Source organism: Vicugna pacos, unplaced genomic scaffold (genome assembly GCF_048564905.1).
Source record: "Vicugna pacos unplaced genomic scaffold, VicPac4 scaffold_123, whole genome shotgun sequence".
In the NCBI taxonomy this organism is placed as follows: domain Eukaryota; kingdom Metazoa; phylum Chordata; class Mammalia; order Artiodactyla; family Camelidae; genus Vicugna; species Vicugna pacos.
In genome coordinates, this window is record NW_027328803.1 from 299,990 (window position 1) to 324,965 (window position 24,976).

The 24,976-nt window shown below is 51.0% G+C and overlaps 3 long non-coding RNA genes across 4 annotated transcripts; 2 read left to right on the plus strand and 1 right to left on the minus strand.

Moving 5' to 3' along the window:
• Positions 1-2,971: 2,971 nt before the first annotated feature.
• LOC140695028 (uncharacterized) lies at positions 2,972-6,573 on the minus strand. 2 transcript variants are annotated; one of them, XR_012070718.1, is made up of 3 exons: positions 6,323-6,573; positions 5,968-6,175; positions 2,972-3,201 (listed from the first exon to the last, which is right to left on the minus strand). It is a non-coding gene; the product is annotated as an uncharacterized lncRNA (long non-coding RNA). The 2 variants fall into 2 exon arrangements; XR_012070719.1 differs by lacking the exon at positions 2,972-3,201 and adding an exon at positions 3,759-3,967.
• Positions 6,574-10,877: 4,304 nt separating this feature from the next.
• On the plus strand, positions 10,878-17,304 carry LOC140695027 (uncharacterized). Its single transcript, XR_012070717.1, has 6 exons — positions 10,878-11,076; positions 12,669-12,785; positions 13,204-13,390; positions 13,497-13,578; positions 16,813-16,899; positions 17,234-17,304. It is a non-coding gene; the product is annotated as an uncharacterized lncRNA (long non-coding RNA).
• Positions 17,305-18,303: 999 nt separating this feature from the next.
• On the plus strand, positions 18,304-23,700 carry LOC140695026 (uncharacterized). The gene is made up of 6 exons (XR_012070716.1): positions 18,304-18,575; positions 20,306-20,434; positions 20,778-20,910; positions 21,298-21,351; positions 21,628-21,822; positions 23,591-23,700. It is a non-coding gene; the product is annotated as an uncharacterized lncRNA (long non-coding RNA).
• Positions 23,701-24,976: the final 1,276 nt, after the last annotated feature.

Here is a 24,976-nt window from a genome sequence, read left to right on the forward strand (position 1 = left end):
GTCACTTGACTCACTGCAGGGATGCTCCCACACTGCCGCGTTCCCCCAGAGACTGAGGGCTTTCTGCTTGTTCCGGAAGGCCCCACCCCCGAGGGGACACTGGGTCCAGTGGAGCGTCCAGCCTGCTTCCCCGCCAGCCCTTAGGGCCTTTGTGGGGCCTGGAACATCAACTAACCTCCCCTTAGGGACCCCTTTGTCCTTTGCAGCCAACAGACCTAGGTCATAAGCACTTTAACTCACCTGAGGGTGTTTTCCTCACTTCAGGGGCAGTGAGGACTGGGCTTCTTCACACTCCAAGTGCCCCCGGTCTGGATGCAGACAGTCTGGCTCTCCCCCCAGTCCTGCAGGTTCCGGCCACACCTCCTGCTGGTCACGGAGTCTGTGCTGTATTCTCTTCCAGGACAACAGGTGCACTCTGCCCCCCGCCCCGTCCCCACCAGCAGTGGCAGAGGTGGAGGACAGGCGGGTGAGCTTGGGCCTGAGACACTGCCCTGAAATCAGTGCCCCAGAGGCCGCTGGTGACTAGAGGGACCACGGGGAAGAAGGCAGCATGGGATGGGAGGGGGAGGAAGGTTCAGGATAACGAGATGAAAAGGGGAACAGATAGCACCGTGAGGACCTCGACCATGAAAGGGAAGAAGATAGACAGTGACAGCTGGAGCGGTGTTGGCGTTAAAAGCTGCGGGCATTTTCATTTAATTTTATTAATTACCATTACATATAGTGACATATTTTTATTTGATTAAAGATTAGGTGCCATGTCATATAACAGGATATAGTATATTATTTAATAAATAATACATAATAGTAGATATACTAGCATGTTATGTTCTGTTTATTTATTATCAGATAGTATATAATACATATGTAGTTATTTATATACATAATATATAATTCATGCATCTATATAATATATAACACATAACAATGTAGGATTCTGAATATTATATTTTATAACAAGATTACATAACAATAATGATGTAATATTATCCATTGTATATCTTGGCTCATGACACATTCTCACCTTAGGTGCCTGTCAGAAGTATTTATGTATTAAAATTAATATTATAAGAAACAGTTGTGAACCTGTCACCCAGCACCAGAACAGGACTATAGACAGTGACATACTGTGTCCTATCCTGCCCTAGGCCTCTTCTCACAGGAAGCAACCAGCATCCTGAATCCTGGCTTACACTTGCCTTGTGTTACTTTCACACACACAACATTTAAGATCAGTTAAAACAAATGAACTGCAGGTACATGCAACGAAGTGGATGCATCATACACCCTATGTTAAATTGAAAAAGTAAGCCCAAGAAGGTATCCTATAGTGTGCTAAGCTTTTAACTGTGTATATATATGTCAACTAAACTCACTAAATTAAGAACAACTACAGCTAGAGTCCAGGTGGGAGAGGGACAGATAAAAGGTGAGGTGAGCAGATTTGCTGCAGGTGAGCGAGTTCCCTTCAAGTAACATGTCATTCTCTCTGAAGCAGGAGGCAAGGCCATCTGCTGGGAGTCAGGGAAGAGACAGAGGGAAGCTTAGAGGTGTGCAGAGAGCATAGAATTTTGACACCACTGTGTGGCAAGTGGGGAAATGTGCTCACTAGAGAAATCCTGGAGGATTGCCTGGCAGTGGCAACATGCTGGGCATTGATTTGTAGTCTTAGAAATCTGTGCTGGGAGAGCCTGCTGCCTGCAGGCTCAGAACAAATAGAGCTGGGTGAACCGAGATGGAAGTCATCCTGGTGAGGAAATGAAAAGATCAAGGGTCAAGGGGGTTTTGTTTGTCATAAAGAGAGTGCTGACTGTGGATGCAGAGCTGGAAGGTGGGGAAGTGGAAGTAAGAGGAACGTGGACAGGTAGGAAAGCAGAGGAGTCAGTGCATGATGCCCCAGTGAGGGTGAAGGAGGGCCAACGAGGCTGGTGGAGAAGCAGCTGGATGGCTAGAGTTGGGCACATAAAGGAGAGAGGCTGGACCTGGGGTGGAGACACGCCTGGGTATGAGCCCGGGGGTAGGGTGAATGGGAGGTGTCTGGCTCAGGCTGACGGAGAAGAAGACCCTACAATGACCATACTGGGTGGTGGAGGGAGAATCAACATTGACGTCTTGATGGTAGGCGGTGAGGCAATACAGAGTTGGTGGTCCAGCTGCTCCTGACTGAGGCAGATGAGCAGGGAGGCCAGGGTGGCAGGCACTGCTAGGAATGGACTGGGTTTTCCAGGTGTTCCCAAGAGAGGAGGAGAAATCACCTCATGGGGGAAAGTGAGCACAAGGAGGTCAACCCAGGCTCCTGATCAAACGGAGAGTGTGAGGGGGCAAATCGTCAACTCCAGAGATGGTGGCCTAGGAAGCAGGGACCATGGGTGAAGTGAGGGGACACTCAGAGAAGAGAGAGAGATGAGTCTTCTGGGTGTAGGGGGAAGAGAGGCCCCAGGACAAAGGAGCACAGGGGCACAGTGATGAGGATGGACTGGCTCTGTTGTGACACTGCAGGAATGGCTGGATCTTTGTCCTGAGGGCTTAGTTTGGGGGGGCTACTGGCCTCATGAGGGCCCCCCTCTCAGCAGCCTGGACAGATGCTCCCGCTCCTGATAGCTCTGTGGCCACCACTGTTCCCGGAAGGGCTCTGCCTCCATCTTCTATCAGACATTCCTGCCCAGTCCCCGACTGCCAGCGAGGGAGCCTGGGCCTCAGAGCCGTTTGCCGTGGAGGGACACAGGCTCCTTGGAGAAGCAGGCTGATCTTATTTTTCTCCGTAACCCACGGCCTAGCAAAGCGCCAGCCTATGGGTGGGCCATTCAGGGGCTCGGATACTTCTTAAATTAACTCAAAGCAGTAGAATAGCAGAGCTGGAGGAAGTGACCACTGAGCTCACAGAGTTCACTGCCCACACCCCCATTCTACAGATGAAGAAACAGAGGCCAAGCAGCCAAGGTCATGCTGCTCTTTAATGCTGGCCTCTGTTGGGCATACCAAGTGATGAGCTGCACTGAAGGGCCTGAGAGGGGGCTCTGGGGTCAGACAGCTTGGGTTCAAGTCCCACCCCTGCCATTTACTAGCTGTGTGATTAATGACTGTCCTTCCTGTAAAGTGCCACCTCATTTGTTTGTCATGAACACAGAGTTCCTTGAACAGCAGGACAGAATTCTTTAAAGGTTTGCTGTTGCTTTTGTTACTATTATCACCAAGTGAACCCTGAAATGAAGAACAAAGACAGCAAGATTTTTTATTTTAAAAGATTTTAAAATACGATGATGACTGTTTGATTTAATCTATTCAAGTTTGCATTTGACCCTTATTAACAACTGCACAATGGATGAATTTTGAGGAAATGTTACTTCATGTCTTTAATTCTCACTAACTACACAGGCTATTCAACAGGAAGCAATTTTTTTTCCAGGAAGAGGGACAAAATGTTAACAATATCTCTGTACCTCTCGGTTCCCAGTGAGTTGGTTGTGATCTGTCAACCCAACTTTGGGGAAATGCCCTCTCCTCCTGGGCTCGCTGCACTGCCACGTGGCCTCCAGGGGGCGATTTACCCCCACACGAATCCAGTATCTTGGTTCATATCTTTGCTTCAGATCCCTCAAGGACTGCCCATGCACCAGGGCCCCATCTGCCCCGCCAGTCTCACCTGCTGGCCTCCAGGAAACTATCCTGGGTCTCAACCATCCTCTGTTCCTATGCCCGCCCCACTACTCTTCATTTTGTCCTTCAAGTGTGGGCTCCTGTGGCTTGCCACCAAGCAGGGGTCTCCCAGTCCTCCACCTTGGGGAACTGCATCGTCCTGCACAGTGCCTAGCGAAACTGTGTGGAGGCCGGAAGAATACAGAACAACAGGTGCTCAGAGGGGCTGCCTTTCCCACTGCAGGGGCCCTGGAGAGCTTTCTCCCAGCTGGTTATTCACAGGCGCTGAAGCTGTGGAATCTCGATCTTACCAATTTAAAGGGCATCATCACTAATTACAAAAGAAATCATTTTTTCAGTAGCAAAAGGAGAAAAGACTTTGTGCCCCATGCCCCCATCTTTCTTCCTCCGCCTTCAGAGGTGATTCTCACTCTCTGGGCAAGGGTAGAAAGCAACAAACAGAATATTATTTTTCAATGATTCTTCTTTCCCACTCTGAAGATTGCATCCCAAGACTGATGAAGGCTAGGATGGTTTGGCTTCCCTGTACTGAGTATTCAGAGGCTCAGGGTGGAGGGGGTTAGGGAGATAATTCAGCATTATGGAACCAAACAGAGACATTAAAAGGTTCTACTCTAAACAGAAAGGAAGCAGGATGCTATACAAATGGGAAAACCATCATTGGAAATGAAATAACGAGTTACAAGACAATAAACATGAAGATGTAAAAAAGAAAAAGTATATCAAAATACAAAAAGGTGGGAAAGGGAGACGGGTAGCAAGAAAAGATAGATTTTTTCTCTTTCTTTTTCCTTTTTCTCATTATTCTTAGGATGTGTTGGAGCCTACGTGATTATCAGTCTAAAGGAAATAGATATGATAATGGGTTGATATACTTGAAAAATAGGGTAACCACAAATCGAAAGCATATAATAGAGTTGAAAAAAAAAACCAAAAAAGAAACAAACTCTAAATGGCTTAAAGACTTAAACATTAGACAAGACGCTAAAAAACTCTCAGAAGAAAACATAGGCAAAACATTATTTGACATCTATCTCAGCAGTGTTTTCCTAGGGCAATCCACCCAAGCAACAGAAAATAAAAGCCAAAATAAACAAATGGGACCTAGTTACACCTATCAGCTATTTCAAAGCAATAGAAACCATAAGCAAAATGAAAAGACAACCTATGGAATGTGAGAAAATATTTGCAAAAGATGAGACTGAACATGGCTTAACTTGTAGACTATAAAAATAGTTCATACAACTTAATAAGAAAAAAAAATAAACAACCCAATCCAAAAATGGGCAGAACAACTAAACAAGCAATTCTCCAATGAAGATATACAAATGGCCAATAGGCATATGAAAAAAAGGCACAATATCGCTAATTATCTTAGAAATGCAAATCAAAACTACAATAAGTTATCATCTCACACTACTCAGAATGGCCACCATTCAAACATCCACTCACCATAGATGCTGGAGAGGCTTGGAGAAAAGGGAACCCTCCTACATTATTGCTGGGAATGTAGTTTGGTGAAGCCAATGTGGAAAACAATATGGAGATACCTCAAAAGACTAAAAAAAGACATCATTTGATCCAGCAATCTTACTCCTGGGCATATATCCAGAGGGAACCTTAATTTCAAAATATACCTGCACCCCAATGTTCACAGCAGCATTGTTTTCAATGACCAAGACATAGAAGCAACCTAAACGCCCACTGACAAATGACTGGATAAAGATGTAGTATTTAGATATAAAAGAATATTACACAGTTGTAACAAAGAAGGAAATAATGCCATTTACAGCAACATGGATGGACTTGGAGATTATCACACTAAAGTGAAATAACTCAGACAGAGAAAGACAAGTAACATATGATACCACTTATATGTGGAATTTTTAAAAAAGATACAAATAAACTTATTTACAAAACAAAAACAGACTCACAGACTTAGGAAACAAACTTAGGAGTTTGGGATTAACAATTACAAACTACTATATGTAAAACAGACAAACAGCAAGGATTCACTGTAGAACACAGGGGAAAATGTTCAGTATCTTGCAACCTATAATGGAAAAGAACCTGAAAAAGAATAGACTATGTATATGTACAACTGAATCACTATGCTGTATACCTGAAACTAACAAAACAGCTGTATATCTGAAACTAACTAAACATTGTAAATCAACCACATTTCAATTAAAAAAAAAGATAAGCTCTAAATAGCTGTATTCAAAGAAAATCTTCAAATCTTACCTCCTACAAAAAGTAAAATGGGAAGCTTGAGCAGGACCAAATTATACTGAATGAGAGGTTACATACCTTCTCCAGCACGTGGCCCATGGTACACATACATCGTGTTTTCCTTCAGGTAAGAATGGCCCTTACTGCCCAGGGAGCGAGTCCTGCTGGGACAAGGCCTCTGTGGCAGTGGCCTCCTTGTCACCGCTCCATCTCACCAGAAGGCCAGGGTTTTCAGAGGGGAGGGAACACAGAGCTCATACACTTCAGATATATTTCCTGAGAAAAACTGTGGAAAGACCAAATTCACCTGCAGTGCAGGAAACATGAGCACGGCCCCTAAGCAGACTGACAAACCCGAAGCAAGACGGCCCGATGTTCACATCGGAACCAGAACAAAAACCGTCTGGCCCCAGTTAAACGATCACCATCTCACCTGCAATGAACTGTTCGTACTCATTGTCAGGGATGTTTCTGTTGAGACTTGAGAGATCAAAAAAGTCAGACCAGGGAATCCGGACCTGGTGGATGTCCAGGCTCTGCTAATGGTAGAGGCGGCCCCAAGGGGGTATCACCAGCACCGACTCTTCCATTTTCAGCAGGGTCTTCAGGAGGAAGGCGATGTGGATACAGACGCCCCTACGGAGGCTGAAGCCCTCCGGAGGGTTGACATAACACAGAAGGTACCTGGCAGGGAGCAAAGGAGAGCGGGTCTTCAGAGCCAGGTCTCTGCACAGGAATCCCGGCTTAGATAGAACAGATACAATGGGAATCTCTGCACAGCACATGGCCTAGACTCAAGACACGTTCAGCAGCTTCTGGTTTGTATAGTGGAGGCACTGCCCACCGATCTCTGTGTGGCCAATTATTTCGAGTCCGGGAGCACATGCAGAAGACATCTTGGCATCTGTCTATCAACGCTAAGCACCTGACTAGTACCTGAGCACCCGTTCTCCAGGGAATCTCAAACTTCTTGGCCTAAAGACCCCTGTACACTCTTAAATACTGAGGACTTCAAAAGGCTGCTGTTTATGTGGGTTAAATCTATCAATAGTTCCTGTGTTAGAAGTTAAATAAGAACTTTAAAAAATGCTTATGAGTTCACTTAAAAATAATAACAACCTACTACATGATACCATTAATACTCTTAAGCAAAAAATAAGTATATTTTTCTAAACAAAAATCATTAATGAGAGGAATAGCAGTGATTTTAATTTCTGAGAATCTCTTTTGGACTGGTGAGAGCTTAATTCTATCTGCCTCTACATTACCTGTTTTGTGATATCACAGACTAGGTTTTCCCTGGAAAACCCCACAGGAAACTCGGGAGTGCAAGAGTGTGCAAAAGGCAGGTGACTTCCCGGCGTTCCTACGAAAATAGTCTTGCATCTCAGGGGCCTCGGACTCACTTTGATAACTGCTGCCCTACCCTAGGCGAGACTCTCCTACACAAGAGCCAGGCAAGTGTCCTGGCTTCTTTAATGAGTTACCGCAGCAACACCCCTCCCTTCTCTGTGTTAATGTTTCCCACAACCTCCATTACTGCAGATGAGGATGTAATCCTCAACTGAGGCCTCTAATCCCAGAAGACTACCAACCTTGAAAGGGAGGGCCCATCTACCATCTCTACACCCCGCACAGTCTATTTTGAGTCAAGCCCTAGATAACTGCTAATTGACACTGACCCTTGTCTTATTCCTGAGTTTTAGCGAAGGAGCCAACATCTGGATGGAACTGAAATTTCCCTGCTGATATACAAGGCTGATAAACCACCCTATTCCAACATCTGATTCTGGGGCTCTTCAAAACGCGGGTAAGGCCCCGCTTCATAAAAGACGGGTCCTCCACCTGCCCTTCCCAGGGGTTCTGGGAGGCCGCGGCCACGCAGGGCTACCTGGAGTCGCGGTCCAAGCCCCAGAGCCCGAGGGGGAGGAAAGCCGGAGGCTGTGCCCCAGCCCTGTCCCCCCCGCCCCAACCCGCTCCCCGGCACCACAGCCCTCCCCGGCCGCCACACCAACCCGGATCCCACCCCGGTCCATGTCCACTGGCCCCGCCAACGGCGCTGCCGTACGTTTACCGTCTGTGAGACGCCGCCCCAGAAAGGATGTCGGCCGCCGACTGACGCGGCCAGAACTAGTGGCCCGGCCAAGCAAGCCGCCATCCCCAGCAGCAAACACCGCCATGGTCCCGGGCAGCTGCACACTTCCGGAGCCCGCTGCCTGCCCCAGAAGCGCACGCCAGCCCGCGAGGAGCGCGGCGTCTTTATCCATGGCAACGCCGCGGGGCCCTCCCCTAGCGCTTGCGTCTGCGTCCTCCCGAGGCTAGACGTGCGAGAGCAGAAATTTCGGAGCCAATGGGAGCAAGGGCGCGGCCAGGACGGGGGTGGGGGGAGGCTTATGGGGCAGCTGGGTGGGGCCGGGGCGGGCGGGGCCGCGCGGAGGTCCTCAGCTGCAGGTGGCACCGGCCGGAGGCTGGGGCAATGCTGCCAACAGTGGGCGGGGCGGCGGGGCAGCGGGGCGGGGGCACCCTCACCTGTCTGTGTGCGGGGCTCAGCCTGGGCTCCGCGGCCTCCGCTTGCACCGGAAGTGGACCCAGGCTACCGGTGGGCAAGATAGAGGACTGAGCCCAGGCAGGCACGGCTGGCCAGGTAGGGCACCTGAAGTGCAGATCCGCCAGGCCGGCTGCCGGCCTTGAATACGCGCTGCTAGGCAGTTTCCAAGAAGACGGGATCTGTCCCAAGAGGGGAGGTAGGGCAGGGTGCCAGATGCCTGGTTGGGTGCGGTCTTACAGGAGAGCCACGTGGAGAGGGTGCAGAGCAGCCCCTGTGTTGGCGGGGCTAGGAATTTGGGGTATAGGGTGGGGATGATGTGTGCCATTCCCTGTGGTCTCCCAAAGAACTCGCACCCCCAAGCAAAGGACCCTGCTCCCTCCACCCTTCACTGCATCCCCTGCCTTCCCCAGCACCACCGCCCCTGCCCCCGGAGGGTCCCATGACCTCTCCCCACACCAGGCACCGTCCCTGTTACAGGTACTTATCTCCTGGTGGTTCCAGCCCAAGGGTGGGGGCTGTATCTGACCAGTTAGGATGCCTGGAGCCTTTGTATGAAACCTCAGACTATAATGCAGGCGTGCACAGAGGCCCCTCAAACAGGATTCCCTGCATTCCCTCCCCACCACGCACCCACAGCGCAGCTGCCACACCAGGCCAAGCCTGCTGGAGGACCGCTGTTCCCTCTCCACCTGTCCCTGATCAAGAGTGCACCGCCCACACTGCTGGGTATTTAGTGGGCCTTAGAAGAGCAGCTGGTATTTTCATGGACAAATATTTGCTCTTTTGGGAAGAGTTGAGTGCAAAGGGATGTAGGGTATGCCTTTTCTGTTGTCCTGGAACTGGTGACTAGGATGCAAACTTAAGTCAAAGCAGTTTTTAGAGAGAGCCGCAATATATCTTACCCAAAGATCACTGTTCCCCTACAAAGGCAACACCACCTGGCGGGTGGGGTCCTGGTCCCTCTTTCTGGAGGTTGGGCTTTGCACCCTCCAGCTGGGACAGAGCCCGAAACAGCTCTGAACACGCTCCAACAGGCTTTCCCAGCACAAACTGCCTTTATTTTGAATCTGGCTGAAGGAAGCAGCTGAGAAATCTGGGTAAATCTTCCTGGGTGTAACCATGCCTTTTGTGCTGAATGAAAGAGCGGCTCTCCACATGCTAACAGCTTAGAACTGAATGTGTGTCGAAGCCTTCATGCATGTAGCATGTTGGGAACAGCGTTTCATGGTGAGGGGAACTCTATAACTTACATGTGTATGGGGAAGCCCTCACTCCAACAGGGTTTTCCTGCACAAACTGCCTTTATTTCGAAATTGGCTCTTGCTGAGAAATCTTGGTAAGTGTTCTTAAGTGTAGCCATGCCCATTATGCAGGATGAAAGAGCGGCTCTACACTTTTTCACATCTCAGAGATGAATGTGTGTTGAAGCCGTCATTCATGTAGCGTGTTGGGAACACAGAATTTAGTGGTGAGAACTATGTAAATTACATGTCTATGATGAAGCACTCTCTCGAGCCGGGTATTCCAGTGCATACTGCCTTTATTTCGAAACTGGCTTCTCAGAAGCCTGTGGTCTCCACTGCAGGTCTGTCTCCAAACCCAGGGCCAGCATGGTAACTCTGCTCCCCCTGTCTATTCTGGAAGTTCTAGGTGTCCTCCATGGCCCTTCCACCATTATGTTTTTGGAAAACCCCGCAGATGGAATGGGCCTGAGAACAGGAGAGCTGGATGCCAGAAGCCACTGCCCAGTGTGAGGCTCCTGGGAGGGGCATCTCCTCTCCGTGGGCTCTGATCTAACCTCCCCTCTCCCCCACACCCACCCCTCTCCTCCTGCATTTCCTGATTGATCCCTGGATAATGGTCCATACCAGGAATGACCTGGGAGAGGTTTTATGAGTCTTTAAGTGGAAAAAAAAAAGAAATCTTTAGACAAGTTACTGAAAGTAACTTCCAGCTTTACCGGGAAAGACCTCATTCCAATGTTTAAGGCTAGTTGACAGGGTGTCAAATTGCTTAACCACTCACATCTGAGCAAGTGCTACCTCTCTCTCCAGCTCCCCGCAGCATCCACCTGTGGCAACTTGGCCAAAAGAAGGCAAGAAAGCTCTTTCCCCTCGCCAGCACCAGCGTGGCTTTGGAGTCAGTGGAGGCTGAGAGAAAGAGCCCCGCCCTGAGGTTTGAGGGGCCTCCAGCCACAGCCAGAGGAGCGGGGGTTTTCAGAGTGGCCCAGCAGGGAAACCAGGCAAGGCCACCTGGCCCAAATCTTCCCTGCCCAGAGAGCCCCATGAACTGCTTTGGGCCACACTCCCCGTTTGGGCCCCCTGCAAAAAGTTACCACGGGAGCCACACCTGAGAAGGCAGAAGGACAGCCCTTTAGCCTGAGGTCCCAGCAGGTGTGTCCTGTGAGACCTGTGGCCACATAAGTTACTTGTCTCTCCAGGTCACTGAAGGGACTGTGCTGGGCATCTTGGTGGTCAGGGACATGGGAACACCTCTAAACTCTGAAGAAGGACAGAGAGACTCTTCCTGGAAGCAAGGATTCCAGGGAGACCCCTTGCCCAGAACTGGGGGACTGTGTCCTGAGTAGACCCCTGGGAGGCAATGTGGGGCTGTGGGGTCCTCTTCTGAGAAGGGAGCAGGTGAGTTTTCCGGGGGTGGGGTCCTGCTTTGTCCAGACATGTCCTTGTGTAAGACTCATTTACAAACACCTCCAAGTCCACCTAGGGGTGGCCCCAGAGGTGGGGGTAGAGGAGGAGAGTGAAGGGTGCAGACTTAGGGCCCCCTGAGCCACCCAGGGAGCCAAGGGTCAGTGGGAACATCTTGGGAGTCTAGTGCAGGGGTGGAGGACGAGCACTAAGAACATGCCAAGTCATGCAATAAAGTGACCCATGACCACGAGACACAGGTGGCCGTACACCAAAAGAGGCAGATAGAAATTTAGACCCAGGATCTGAGAACCTTGAGAGGGGCTGGAGGGTCCCAGGAACCCTCAGGAACAGCTCTTCTAGGGGCACAGACATCCCAATACACACATTTCTCATGGAAGCTTTTTGGGGTGCAGAGTGAGTTACCAGGATCCTGAACTTAGTATGGAATCCCACCCCCTTGTTCATCATGGTACCGGGCAATAAATTGCTGTCATTTGTCCCTGGACATGCACAGGGGAGCTGACTGCTGTGGGGGTCACTGCAGGACTAGAATCTTCTGGTGTCTGCTCTGTGACCACAGAAACCCAGGGGGATTTCTCAACGGGAGAACCTGGAGACCATGCCTGCAAGGACCACCCTCATGGGATGGCCAAGGAGCTCGTGGTACCCAGGTCACCAAGTGACGAAGTTGTGAGGTTGCCTGGGGTATCCTGGGGGCATGTAGATTTCTGAGGTCAGCACGTGGGCCCAGCACTGCTGGATGGTCTGCACAAAGAGGGCCCTGCCCTCCTGATGATGGCTCTTAACACCTGCAGGGAAACTGCTCCCAGGGCTCCTGGAGGTCCATATTGAGAGTGTCCTGCCAGCCTTGTGGGGTCACCTTCCCCTGATGCAGAAGCAGACCTCTCTCCCTTGAGGCCCAGGGGACACCTGGCTCAGGTGCCACCTGTGTGCCCTGGACACGCAGAGCCCCAGAGCTCTGGCACAGCCTGGGGTGTGGTGGTGTCCGGGCAAGAAAGGCCCTGGGAAGGGGGTCATTCAAGGGCAGAGGCCACTCTGCAGGGATGCTGGACCTGGCAGCAATGCACTGCTTCAGTACTCCCTTGGGTTGGGTCTCCAACCTGTGGGATGGAAGGGCCACTCCTTCCTGCGGTGCAGTCGGGGGAACTAGATCCATCGTCAAGGTCAGCCCTGAAAATGGAGGCTGCGCTACCTCCATTCCTGGAAAGAAAATCAGTCCCCTCCAGTCCAGGTGATTCAGAAAGTCATTCAGCAATGTTCGGGGCCCCCACTTTAGGCTTTGAATTTGAGCTGAGCGGCTTAGGAGGCCAGATCCCTGTCCGTGGCTCCAGGAGCAGGCTTTCTGCTGGGGGACAGGATCCTCACAAACACCTGTGTCTTTGTGGGACACCCCCCTCTGACAAGCTGGGAGGCAGGGTGCAGTTGTGGGAAATCGTGTTTACATGAGCAGAGGGCCACCATGTGGTGGGGGCACAGGAGACTGTGAGAATGAGTCCCACAGCCTTTCTGGAATCAAAAAACTGGCAAATGTGAAAAAGTGCATAATTTGTTTTATTGAACAGGCTGCTTATGTACGTTTGGAGGACCAGGTTCAAGGACTCAGCATCCCTCCAGGACAATAGCCTCAAGAGAAGAACAGACAGAGCAGGAGGAGATCTGGGGTTTCTCCCAGGAATGAGGTGGAACAGGGATTTCTGCAGATTTGCAAGGAGTCCCCGACCACTGAGCATGGGGTTACAGCCCCACGAGCCCCTGTCATGTTTGGCTTGGGCTCTGGTTCTGGCCTGCTCATGTATTCTTCCAGCAGAGTTCCAGAAACTCAAAGGGTGGAATTACAGGGGCTGCGTTTGGAACCTAGTGAGGAGTTGGAGGGTCCTTTATATTGAGTCCCTTCATCCTAATCACCGTAGCTGAAGCCCAACACCCCCCAGGCCCCCATGGTTGCCGTGGAGGGAGAACAAGCCTGGCAGGCGACCTAGGGGTCCCACTACTGTGTCCTTCCCTTGTCTTTGTTCCCTTTCACCCCGGAAGGTGTGATTGTCTCGTGTCATGGTGGCTTCCACAATGTCCCTCCCAGTAATCTCTCTTCTCCATCAGGTGGGGTTCCCAACCCCGCTCAGCCTTCTCTGCATGGATGCTGAAGGACCAGGCCCACCTGAAGTTCTGAGCTCGAGCAGTAAGGTGGAAACAAAGAAACCAATGGAAAAAAGAAGCAAGTGATTGTGGCAAAGCTCCCCACCACAGAGAAGCTGCCCTGAGTGGAAGGGAGAGTGTGGGCATGCCCGTTTGTTTCCTATCTCCCAGTGCTCTTAGCTTTCTTATTGCCTACCTGCATGGTTACAACAAAATGATCTGCAAAACTGAAAATATTTACTCTCTCGCTTTTACAGAAAAGGCTGGCCAGCCCCTGGTCCGGTACCAGGCAAGAGATTGGAGTTCCTTTCCAGTTTGGAAACATCTTGGCAGGCCCAGGTTTGCAAAGGTCTTTAAGAGTAGTTACGGAGTTTTGCTTTTAAACTTTTTTACGGCTGTATATACTTGTGAGATGTGGTTGTGATGTATAATTCTGAGTCGGGATTTTCTCAAACTGTTTCTCACTTCTTATACCAGACATTCCTAAATTCCAAGTGGAACTGCATATTAAGGAAGCCATGGAATTTAGCAAAAGGATACAGATCTCATTTCCTTTTAAGCATCGATGTACCTCCATCATGGCAGTATTTGTTATGTGTTATTGATAGGGGAACTAAGTAGTAAACAGATTAATAGAAAATAGGGGATTTTAGGTACACAGGTTCATCTTTTCAACATTGTTTGTAATATTTGCAGTTTAAGATGACCATTCCTGAGAAACAGGCAGCCTCTTAGAATGAAATAGCATTTCCTCTGAACCATAATTAATTTTTATTTTGTAGACAGCAGGAAGGGTAATAACACGTCACACATTTGGGGACGTCAAAGAGAAAATGTAACTTTCTGGGAGCGCACTCCCCCGCCTCCCCCTGCCCTTTTTACTGTCCCATTCTCCCTGGAAGGCTCTTTCTTATCTTCTGCTCATGGCTCCAGTAACTCTTTCTTCCTCCTTGTTCCTCAGCTGGTAAGGTTAGTTTTCTACTTTGAACAAGCAAACAAGCCAACAGAAGAGAAATTTCACAAGCAACTCCCAGCGCATCCGCTCGCCTTCTGATGTCTGTGACGTCACTCTCGGTGCCCTACCGCTTATTAAAAGTGGCATCGAAAGCCAGTTCCTCCAAAAGTCCCCGAGGCCCCATCCCTCCCATCTTCTCTGGGTTTTCACTCCCAAAACCATCCTCTCTTTCACTGCCTCATCTATTTTGTTCTCCTGCTAGTTGGCACCATCAGTATATAAACGTCCATCCTCTTAAACCAACAGCACTCCTTGACCCTTATTCACCCCCACCAATTGCCACCCTGTGTCTTTGCAGCAAATCTTTAAGGAGTTGTTTAAACTCACTGTCTGCATCTTCTCTTGAGCCATCCCCTTTTACACCCATTCTGGCTTTTCGCCTGATCCCTCGCTCTATGGAAACTGCCCTGTCAAGGCCATCAGTGACCCCATGTTGCTAAATATAGTGGTCAATTTTGACTCCTCATCATGCTTGGCCCCTCGGCAGCATTTGACCCAGCTCTTCCATCCCTCCTACCCCGTGTTCCTGCTTCACTCAACCCCCAGCCCATCTCTCTGTCTGTTTCTGCTTTTGGCCTGCTGGCTGGTCCTTTGCCAATGTCTCCTGTTTTTTCCAAACATATACTGTGGGTGTTCCCCAGGGTGGGTTCCTGGGCCTCTCCTCTCTCTCTCTGCTATTCCTTTGGTGGAAGCAACCCAGCCTTGGAAATTGGCATGCCATCAATTTCTCGATTTCTCCAAAATTCCCTGATTTCCCCTTTCCATCTGAGCCTTTATCCCTGAGACTCACATCACATTCTTTTCCTTTCATTCATCTTGCTTTCACATTCATACATATGTTCTACTATGAAATTACTTTTCCAAATTTTGAATCAGTACATATATATCATGTAAAATGCTCAAATATGTATTATTTCCACTAAGATGCTAATTCTACCTTAGAACATTTCTGCACTTCTGTATTTATGTGAATAAAGCGAATAGTATTTCTACAAGCCTCATAGTTAAACACTGTTAGTTTGGGGCTATTATGTAACATGAAATAATGGTACATCAACATAGTCGTTTTTCATTTATTTTTATGTAACACCGAGATGAGGTTTTTGCCCTGAAGACTGGTTTTATTGAAATTTTACCTACGTTACGGACAGTCAGTTTATGTGAAAGCCCTCATTTCTCCCCTTTTTGATATATGCTCCATTTGGCTATATATAACATATAACTTGGCATGAAACAAAATTCCCAAATCATTCACATAATACAATTAATATGTTTAATTATATTTTTTAAATGTTAAAAAGAAAAAGAAAACAGATTCCTCTACCTATTAGGCACTTCTGTGGCAATATGTAACACACCCCTTAACCATGACATTGAAGAACTGAGCTGATACCAGCCCCTTTCCACCTGCTCAGCCCCACCTTTTCCCATCCCCTTTCCCATCCGGAGAGGACATCCCTCCCATTGTCCAGGCCCAGATGTTGGAACCATGTCCTTTCTCTCTCTTTCTTTTACACTCACAGACAGCAAATCCAGCTTGTTAGAAAATTCTGGATATTCTGTCTTAATTAAATACCTGCTCTCTGCTCCCCGCCCTCCTAAGAGCCACCTTCAGCCTTTCCTGGATACCAATAGCCTTCTGTTTCCATCTTTGCTTTCCTACAATCTCTCATCCACACAGAATCAGAGGGAGCCTGTAAAAACATACATTGGGGGTGGTGGGTGTTGCTCAGTGGTAGGGCGCATGCTTAGCATGCTTGAGATCCTGGGTTCAATCACCAGCACATTCATTAAAATAAATAAATTACTTCCCCCCAAAAAACACAAACACAAAAGCATAAGTTGGACTACATCACCCCTCCCCTCAAAACTCACTAAACGGGTCACCATGTCATTAGGAGCCAAAGTCGTCACAAAGGCCTCAGGACCCGGCGTGCTCTGCCTCTCTGCCCACACTCTCCCCTTCACTCTGGGGGCCTCTGGCTCCGGCTCTTCCTTCTTCCTCCGGATCTATTCTGCTTCAAGTTCATTACTCCGTGAGATCTGCCAGGATTGCCTTATTCTCTCCTGCCTGCCTCCCACCCCACCGCCATCACCCGAGTTTGCTCATATCACTCTTTTTTAAAAATTTATCCAAACTCTTGCTACCCCAACATGATGCCTGTTTCCTCTGCTAAAATTCTGAGCCCCCAGTGATGGGGAGTCATGTCTATTTTGTTGACTGATAAAGCCCGAGAGCCTTGGGAACGGTCTAGTTAGGAGATTCCCGTATGTAGTAGGAGCTTATACACATTTGCTGAATGAATGTAGATGCCCTGGTCCAATCCGATGGAGCACTTCTGTGACGTGCTCAAAGAATAACTCTCCTTTCCACCTGAGAGGGGGTGACAACTTCCCTGGTGATTAAAGGCAAGAATTTTTTGCTTTATGCTGTTAACCTTAGGCGGGGAGACTGGGGGATCTTCATATATATTTTTAAATTTGGTTCACTCTGCAGTTGGTCTTTGGTCTCTGTATAATTTTGAGAAACTCTTTATGAGTGATCATTCTTTGATCAGATTGAACAGGTTCCAGGGGGAAGGACCAAGCCTGTCCCATCAGCCATTCTATGTGTCTTGTCCTGGGACCCAGTGGATGCTCAGCATGTAAGTGAACCGACAGGAGTGAGTGAAGAGATGGGAGCATCTCATTATTGTGGCGGATCTCTGTCCAATGCCTTGAGATTTGGAGAAGGGTTTACGAGTGCAGAAGGGAGAGGTCAGGTCCTCTGTGCTTTTCCTGAGTGCCCTGGCCTTACCCATTCCCCCAGCCCCCTCTGGGCAGCCAAGCCAAGGAGCTGGGCCACCAGGGGTTGTGCTGATCAATAATCCACCTTCACCCCAATTCCGGGGGTAGGTACACATGGTTGTAGACACTGGAGTCAGGTCCTTGGAGGAATTCCTCACCGAACTATGTTTTGGACCTTTTATTTTTCTCTAGAACCTCCAGCTGAAGAAGATTGTTTTAGACACATGAAAGTTGAGGACACCTTCTGTCCCCTCGCAACCCAGGTGGGGCTGGGAGTCTGCTGTTTCTATAGCCGGTGGGATCGTGTTGATTTGGGCATCCCTGTGCCTGAATTCCTGCAGTACACTCGGTGGTAAGGTTGGGGGTGCCTGGCAGGGAGGGAAGCGGGTTGGGAGACTGTAGAGCTGGGCTGATGTTAACCTGGGGTGAGCGGGAGCTTGCTGATGCATGGCATCTCGGGGCAGGGAACTCTCCACACTCAAGAGGGGTTCCCACTCCCGCAGGGTCCCTTTGATCAGGGTGCTGGGCTGTCAGGGGACCACAGGGGTCCCAGTGAGGATTAGGGTGCCTTCAGGCAATGGGAAGTGTGGGGTCCAGTGGCAATTGAATTAACTGTGCACCCAAACCCAGCCCCCACCTCTTTCAGCCTGTTTCCTAATCTGCAAAACTGGAATGTTATTAAACATCTCACGGGGTCATTGATGGGCTGGGACAGACTAGACAGTCAGGAGCTGGAATTCCTCTGTCCCCTGATTGTTTGCCTTCTTTCTGACTATTTGCTCTCACAAGCTCAGTCTCTCTGTCTCTCGCTCTTTCACTTCTAAGTGTCTCTCATGCTCTGGTTTCATTTGATTTCCAACCACCGCCCCTCCCCTCCGCCAAACTCCAGATGAGTGAACTTGATTTCTATGTGTCAGTTCCAAATTCCCAGGAAAGATGCTCTGTCACCCTCTGGATCTGCTGTCCAACCCATGAGTTGTGGCCAGAGGAGCGAGTCCCTCTGGGACCAGCAGAGGGTCTCTGCCGAGCCCCCAGCCACCACTGTGGGAGCACATAGCTCTCCTTGGAGGAAGTACTGGCTGTGACCTTGTGTCACTAAGTGTGAATTTATGTCTTCTCTTGAACCACCTTCATCCTCCTAAACAAAGATGAAAATTAAACACTCCCGGGATTTGTGTCATGGAACACTCAGGGTGGGGGCTAATGGGGCTGGAATTTCTGCTGTATTTAAGGGGCTACAGTGAATCCCCAACGAGAGCCTGCAAAGGGAACAGCACCAGCCCCACCCGGCACTTAGGGCGCTGAGTCTGCGTGACGTTGAGCCAGGCTTCTGACCACAGCTCAGGGGTCTGGTCTGACCAGTTAGCCTTTGAAACCAACCAGCTTTGGATTCCTCAATCCCACCCTGAGGTTTTACCTGAACCATCAGCTTCTGTATCTCTGAAGACAGATGCTGAGGACCCTTCACGTAAGCCGTTCGCACAGCCCTGTTCAGGCCTTTGTGCTGCACGGTCTGCCCGGCGAGCTGACCGAGGTTGGTATTTTACTGATGTTAGAAGTAGTCTGGTTTCCCGATGTACTGTTTCACTGAACAAGCAACAGAAGCCACTTCTCGCTGATAAAAGCAGAAAAGGGACATAATGAAAAGATACTGGGAGGGTGTGTGGAGTGGCCAGGACCGGAGCCAACCCAGGAGCTGTAGGATGTGTTAGGGAGCCCCAGGCACCAGGCTGGGAGGGGTGCTACCGGGCCCCCTGCCACCCCAGAAGGGACCCCCCTCCACCCGACCCTCCACCTCACTCACTGCAGGTTCATGTCCCGGCAGGGCCAGGTCACACTGAAGCCACCAGCACACACCTCAGTTGGGGAGCTGGCCCCGTCTGAGCTGCGGGCGTGCCTGGTGTGGGGAGAGGCCCAGTTAGAGGAAGGCAGTTCCCCTACTGTTCCGAGTTAAGGTGCAAGTCAGTGCCCATCACTCAGGAGAGCCAGGCTGGACGGACCTCATTGTGGTGACTAGGCTGTCTGAGTTCACTTATTACTTTCTACGTTTGAAGGCCCTGGAGGGAGAAAAAGTGAAGGTTCTAGTACTTATTTTGTGTTTCCCACGTACCAGGTGTGGTAAGCAAGCCACTTCAGACAAGGCCCGGAGCAACCACGTAAATAGGCCACGGAGCAAGTCGTGCAGTCAGGCCTCTGTGGTCCCGAAACCCGTGTCCCCATCGGCTCCATAGTTACCAGTGGAAACTAGGGGGATTTATGGGACTGTGTGCTCCTGTGAGGGCTGGGATATGTGTGTTTAAGTCCACATCTTCAGAAACTCGGCTAGAACCACAGCCACTGATTGCACGGTGGCAGAGGAAGGGAGGATTCCAGCCTCTGGTCCAGCTCGTGTGGAGCTCAGAAGTTCTTCCTCCTGTCCTGAAAATAACACCAAATCTGAGGGAGCTGCAAACCCACTGCTCTTCTTAGATCCCAGAAGACTGAGGGGGAAAGCTGCTTCCAACCCAGAGAGGTTGCAAAGGGAACAGCGGGCAGGCTTGGAGAGTCACAGCTCCCAAGGCAGAACCTGCTTTTGTAAGAACCCCGGGGGCAGGCAGATTTAACAGGTCCCTGAGGCCAGCAGGAGGCTCAGTGTGGGGAAATCAGAGTGTGACAACTCCAGGGGGCCAGTCAGAGGGGCCCCATGCTCTTTTTCATGTATTTTACATCCAGGACCATGTCCTGTTCTCAGAATGAAGGTCAGAGGATAACTCCTCATGCTTCCTGCCTGGAGAGGAGAAAATAACTGTATTGAAATACACCCAGAACATTCTGTTTCATTGGGGGAAGTTGTTTTTTGTTTGTTTTTTTAATGAGAAATTATTTTACCAGAGCCTAACCAACCTGGGAGAAGGGAAATCCCTTCTGTGTCACCCAAATTGGGGTGGGGGGAAAGAGACACACTTGTGGAGGTCACAGCTCAGGGCACAGGCTCAATGAGAACTAATCACAGGACTGCAGATGCCCTGCTCTGTCCCGCTCCCCCAACACCTTACCTCCATGTCAGTAGGGCCCGTGTGTAATAACAGGAATAATACTAACAGAAGTAAATGTCTCAGGAGTGTCTAGGGAAAACCCAAAGACAGCGGGGAGATGAAAACAAGGACACACAGGCTGTTTTAGCCTCTCACACCAATAGCTGTAGCAAACTACACACAGCCCAGCCCCAGCAGATAAACAGACAACCTCACAGAAGAAATTATTTATTTTGGTTCTCTTACCCAGTGCATTCCATGGTGCATCCTCGCCTAGAATTGAGTGGAAGCAAGTCCATCTCAGAAGGGACATAACTGAAGAGGGATGGCTTCCCAGACTCTGAGGGGCAGAGAGAGCACCAGCCTGGGTTAGAGAAAGGTGAGGGGTGGGGTAGGGTGTGGGCTGCCTTCTTCCCCATATAAGGAACCTTCCTGAGGCCAGCACAGTAGGAGGGAGGGCCATGGGGTGGAAGCAGCCAGACTTCATCCTGAGAACTGTTGGGATGCCTCAAAGGGACCATTCAGGTGCCCAAACTGGGCCCTGATTGAGGGAGCCAGTCGGTCTGACTCAGAGCCCAGGACTGAGGTGGGCTCACAGCAGGCCGGTATTACTTGGCCGGATCCATTTCACTTCTCCGAAGCCCTGTGTAAAACATGAAGCGTGGACGGCCTGGTGAGCACAGCTCTGCCCTCAAGACCGGTTTCAACTCCTCTCTTCCCAGAGAACAGCATCTCTGAACCCGTCCTGGGTGACCTCACAGAGATCACCCTAGTGGCCCAGGCTAGTGACCGGGAACATGTACCTTCCTGCAGGCAACCCCTGACGTCCACTGATGCATCATATACTGGCAAAGAGTGAGTCACTGTGCATTGGTCTAACAGCAGAGGCTCTGCCAAAGGCCCAAGAGGTGGTGTGTGGGACATGCAGGGGTGCAGGAGTGTAAGCAGCGCAAAAGTGTAACTGGTGACAGGGGTGCAGGGGCTGTGGAGGGCGCAGGCATTTCAGGGGATGTGGGGGAGGAGGGATGCAGAATTGCAGAGAGTAGCAGGGGTGCAGAGGTGCAGGGAGTGTAGGGATGCAGGGAGGTGCTCAGGGACCTGGCCAGGATTAGAAGGCAAGTGCACATCCTTGCAGTCAGCCTGACCCCGGTAGGCTATTGCAATGCTTTTGGGCGGCGGCGGCGGCGGTGGCGGTTGGGAGGCTGCCCGGGCAAGCTGATCGATTTCTTCTCTTCCCTGCAGCCTGGCCTGGGGTGGGGCTTGGCCGCCGGAGATTCACCAAATGTTGCACTCCAGGTAAGCTTGCTCCTGGTAGGTGGGGCGGTTAGGTCAGAGGGCGGTGGCAGCGGCAGAGGGGCGGAGCGGGTCTACCCCTGGTGAACGGGTGGAATAGCTGCCTTGTCCCGGCTGCTGGGCCTGGGAGCGGCCTCTTCTTCCCCAGGTCGCCGGACACTCCTGTCCCACTCAGCTTGCTGAGTGCGGAGTGGGGGCGGGGCCGTTAAGGTGCGGGACCCACGGGGGGAGGGAGGCTGCCGCGGGGGAGCCGATCAATTCGCTCCGCTCTCCCCGGAGGCGGAGCCAGGGGCGGCTTCTGCTGCCCTAGAGGCGGGACGCGGGTCTCCAGATGAACTTGCTCCTGGGAGGCGGCGGCGGAGGCGGCAGGGGCAGGGGATGTGTTCCAGGGAGTTGCTCCATTTCTTCTCTCCCCCACGGCCTGGCTTGGGGGCGACGTCTGCCGCCGGAGATTTGCCTGAGGTCCGACTCCAGGTGAGCTTGCTCCTGGGAGATGGGTGCAGTGCGGTCAGGGGGCTGGTAAGGTGGTGGCTGCAGGCATAGGGAGGCTGCCCCGGAGGAGATTGTGGATTAGCTCCATGTCTGCACCGCGTGGCCTGAAGGCGGCCTCTGCTGCTCCAGGTCCCGGGACACCCCTGTCCCACTTTGCCTGCTGGGGGCGGGAGGCAGGGTAGTCAGGGTGCAGGGGTGGCGGTGGTCGGGGGCCTGCAGCGGGGGAGCGGACCATTTGCTCCCATCTTCCCCGCGTCTTGTCCTGGGGGCGGTCGCTGTTGCCCTGTGTTATGAGACGCGTGTGTCCTAGTCGGCCTGACCCCGGGAGTTGGACTTGGTACTTTGGGGGTGGTGGCAGCAGCGGCAGGTTTTCCCATGGAACTTGTCCATTTGCTCCCACTTCCCCCCATGGTTTGCCCTGGGGGCGGTCCCTGTTGTCCCAAGTTCGTCGGACGTCCATCTCCAGGTCAGCCTGCTCCCTAGAGAAGGCCACTGTGAGGTCATGGGCAAGAGTGGTGGCTGCTGCGGGGGTAGGGGCTGCCTTGGGGAGCTGGTGGATTGGCTCCCGTCTCCCCGATGGCCTGGTGTGGGAGTGGCCTCTCCTGCCCCAGGTCACCAGACGCACCTGTCCCACTCAGCCTGCTGGGGGAGGGGCGCCCTGGGCGGTGCCTTTAAGGTGCGGGGGTGGCGATGGCGGGGGTAGAAGACCTGCAGCGCGGAGCCTGTCAATTTGCTCTCCTCTTCCCCGTGACCAAACCTGGGGGCGTCCTCTGCTGCCCAAGAAGCCGGATGCCCGTCTCCAGGTCAGCTTGCTCCTGGGAGACGGGCCCGATGTGGTCGAGGGGCAGAGGCAGTTGCGACGGCCGGCTGCCCCGCCTAATGGGGCCACTTCTTCTCCTCTCCCCTGACCTGGCCTGGGGACGTCCTCTCTGGCGCAAGATTCGCCTGACACCCCACACCTGGTCTGATTGCTCCTGGAAGGTGGGCGCGGTGAGATCAGGAGGTGGAGAGGACAGGGGCTGCCCCTGGAGAGCTGGAGGATAAGCTCCCATCTCTCTGCAGGCCTGACGTGGGGGCGGCCTCTGCTGCCCCTCGTTCCCAGGTCACACTTCTTCGGGTCATATTTCCCCGGGGTTGCGGTAGGGTGCGGGGGCGTCGGGGTGTTGGCGGGGGTATGGAGCCTGCCGCTCGGGAGCTGGGGGTTTAGCTCCCATCTTTTCCGCAGATTGGCCTGAGGGCAGCCTCTGTTGCTCCAGGTCGCAAAGCAATTTCTCTGACAGCTTAGCCACCGGAGGTGGGCAGGATGGGCTGAGAGGGCTGAGGCAGCCGCCAAGGCAGCGACGGAGGGGGCTGTCCCTGGCCAGCTGGTCAATTTGTTCCCATCTCAACCTTTGCTGCAGCAGTTTCGCAGAACGCCCTTCTCCAGTTTATTCTTCTCCAGGGAGGTGGGCGCAGTGCATGCAGCCCGAGGTCTGGGCTCTCCCTTGGGAGGGGCAGAACTCTCTTGTTCTCCTTTGTCTTTATTCTTCAGCGAAGTGGTTACTGGACGCAATTCTTAATTCTGAGAAAGTGTAGCCTGTGTTATGGAAGAGCTGCTGGACAGTGAGGTTTCTGGGTGGATTTTCACATCAGCTGATGCCCCAGGCAGGCAGGAAAGCTATTACTCAGAGCTTCTTAGTCTGGGGTTGGGGATGGCCCCGCCATCCTCACCATGCTTTTTAAAAATGTGTTACTCCCCTCTTTTTCCTAGGTGACATTTTAGGTTATTGGGTCTCAGATTGCTGACACACTCATCCCTGTTCTCAGACATCTTTTAAACTTGGGTGAAGTGATAAGTAGGGGAAGATGATTTACTGAAAGTTAAGAATACTTAAATTCGCATTAAAGCTACATTCTGTCAATCTTTCTAAAATGATTTTCCTCTGATTCTAAATCCACGACCTAGTGAATGTTGTACTCCTGTGTAAATTATTGATCTTCACATCACATTTGTTGAGTGGTCAACGAGATTTGTTAATTAGATTATTCCTGAAAGGAAAAGTTCAGGCTTTACAGAGTTCCTTGTCTGATGTCACCCAGGCAGTCACAGTAGAAGACAGAGCTGATATAAAAATCCCTCAGCTGCCTGAACTGCAAAGCTTCTGGGATTACTGATCCCTGAAATGCAGGTGACTCTTGATGATAATCTGGGGGATGGTTTAAATGATCAGATTCTTCCAGTCCTATAAATGGGTTCCGTGGCCCCAGCCCCGGGAGAACTGGACATAAGGGCCATATCGTGTGTGGTGGGATGGGAAGGCAAGGTGTAAGAGCTGGAATCACTGAGATTCCACACTCGCTAAACACAGACTTCAGAGCCTAATTGTTGTCAGGTTCTGTTCTGGATTTGAGAGTGTGTTCATACATGATTCTTGCCCTTCTGGAGTCACTGCCTGGGTGGAAGTAACCTTTATATAGATCTGTGGAGGATGACATTTAAGTAGATGGGCTGTTATGGTTCTCAATGTGCACAGGCTTGCTCTTCCAGGCACTCGTGGGACTAACGCGAGTCATGTTATTCACTCATTCACTGGTTTATTACCCTTGAATTGATCACTCGTCCCACAGTAAGTGAAACAAGGTAACAGGAAGCTGAGTTTTGTCCCCTCTCCTATCACTGATTGTTTTTCAGTCGGGCGCCCTGCGTATGCATTGTGAAACGGTGGTATTTCGTGCCCAATGGGGCAGCACTGTCAGTTCTGAGAATCAGGGGAGACACATGGGTAGGACAGCACCCTGACACACATGGCACCCCCCATCCCGTGAGACAGAATTGTCGATGCTCAGGTGACCCGATGTAGACTGCGGTGCTAAACCTGAGCATGTTTAGTTATCCTGGTGGCTATGAAAATACAGACTACCAGTCGCTACCTCTGGAGACTCTGAGGGTGTGCACCCCAGGATTCTGCATTTTAAGAAGCACTTTAACGAATCCTGATGAAGAGATCTGAGTGTCCCACGGAGAAACACTGGTGTGCGAGGCACCAATATTGAGGATTCTCAGGGAACGATGTCTTTTTAGGATGGTCCATGGGCCCTCACTTTAGACTTTTGCCTTGGGTTTAATTGTATGTGTTCAGAAGTGATGTCTTTCAAT